Source organism: Octopus bimaculoides, chromosome 28, assembly GCF_046866305.1.
Source record: "Octopus bimaculoides isolate indiv1 chromosome 28, ASM4686630v1, whole genome shotgun sequence".
Taxonomy (NCBI): Eukaryota; Metazoa; Mollusca; class Cephalopoda; order Octopoda; family Octopodidae; genus Octopus; species Octopus bimaculoides.
Window position 1 is genome coordinate 256,486 of NC_142955.1, and position 1,909 is coordinate 258,394.

At 40.9% G+C, this 1,909-nt stretch overlaps 1 non-coding gene across 1 annotated transcript; it reads left to right on the forward strand.

Moving 5' to 3' along the window:
• Positions 1–630: 630 nt before the first annotated feature.
• LOC128251514 (U1 spliceosomal RNA) lies at positions 631–789 on the forward strand. The gene has a single exon (XR_008267161.2). It is a non-coding gene; the product is annotated as a U1 spliceosomal RNA (small nuclear RNA).
• The last annotated feature ends 1,120 nt before the right edge of the window (positions 790–1,909 follow it).

A 1,909-nucleotide genomic window follows, 5' to 3' on the forward strand; every position in this document is an offset into this window, starting at 1 on the left:
TGGCTACTTTACTACCTTAAATACAGAAAAAAAGTGACTAATTAGACAAACTTACAAATTAACTGAACAGTTTTGTACAATAAATTTAAAAGATGAGAATTGTAAAGAGTGATAAATTAGAAGAACTGGCATTCTTTGCCAAAATATTTTAAGTAAAAAGTTTCTTATTCTTTACTTTACTTGAAGTAATAGTTTGTCCTATACTTTTACAGGTGTAATAACTTGTCTTGTACTTTTCCGAGTTTATAATCTTAAGAATATTACTTTTCATGCACGCATTTTTCCATGTAATGATTATTATCGAGTGAGGGAGCAGTGCATGCCAATCAATGTGACAACTTGGTGATTTGACTTACCTTCCGGGTGATTTCTGGCAGGAACTATGTTTGGAAGCGGGTTACTACCTGTAACCGCAGGTGTCCACAAGCTTTCAATAGTCTTCCAAGTACTTAGAACGCTTCTAATAATCTTTCCCGTCGCTAAGCAGAAAACATTCCGTAGAAGCGCAACAGGACATTCTATTCCAGTCACAATAAATCAAGTACCAGTGAAACACTGGGGGTCGATGTAATCGACTAGTCCCCTCCAAGCAAATTTCAGGCCTTGTGCTTTCTTCTTCTTCTTCTTCTTATTATTATTATTAATTAAACCATGATCCTCAAGGTGGTTCTCCCAGAGTGAGACCCTTCCATTGCATTCCGGTTGGGTTAACCTTTGCGATCGCCCCAAATGTGGGCGACTCGGGTGCGCTATTTCTAAGTGTGGGGTCTGCGTTCGCGCTCACCCCGGAAATCAAACAAAGAACAGATTATTATTATTATTATTATTATTATTTTTTTTTTCTTTTAAGGTGGTGAGTCGCAGAATCGTTACAGCACCGGGTAAAAATGCTGAGCGGCATTTCGCCCGTCGCTACGTTCTGAGGTCGACTTTGCCTTTCGTCCTTGCGGGGATCGATAAAATAAGTATCAGTTGAGTACCGGTTATTATTATTTGTTTATTTATTGCTGCTGGTGGTGTTGTTGTTGTTGGTGTTGCTGGTAGCGGTGGTGGTGATGGGTAAGTGCTGGTGGTGAGGGTGGTGGAGCTGTTGTTTTGTTAGCCAGAGATGAAAGACAAGACTTTTCCACTACGCACCGAACTGGGCCATTACTGCGCTGGAGTTGGTGAATAATTAAACAGGAAAAGCGACAGAGACAGAGAAGAAAGAGAGAAAGAGAGAGGGAGAGAAAGGGAGAAGGGGGAGGAAGGAGAAGATAGAGTGAAAAAGTGATAGAGAAAGACATAGTGGTATTGAGACAGAGAGAGAGAGAGAGAGAGAGAGAGAGGAGAGAAAGTCAGAGAGAGAATAAAGAGTTGAGAGAGTGAGAGGGTCTCATGAAGAGAGACATAGCAACAAAGCCGTTATATACACACATAAATGAATAGACAGAGAGCCATTCAAATACATACAGGCATGACACGATATGCATATTCACATACACACATCTGTATATGTGTGTATATATATATATATATATATATATATATATATATACAGAGATAGAGAGAGAGAGTATGTGAGAGACAGAGAGAGAATATGAGAGCGGGAAAGATATATGTATATATATTCTTGTATTCTTTTACTTGGTTCAGTCATTTGACTGTGGCCATGCTGGAGCACCGCCTTTAGTCGAATCAAATCGACCCCAGGACTTATTCTTTGTAAGCCTAGTACTTATTCTATCGGTCTCCTTTGCCGAACCGCTAAGTTACGGGGATCTAAACACACCAGCATCGGTTGTCAAGCAATGCTAGGGGGGACAAATAGAGAGAGAGAGAGAGAGAGAGAGGGAGAGAGAGAGAGAGAGAGAGAGAGAGAGGGGGAGAGAGAGAGGGGGAGAGAGAGAGAGAGGGAGAGGGAGAGAGA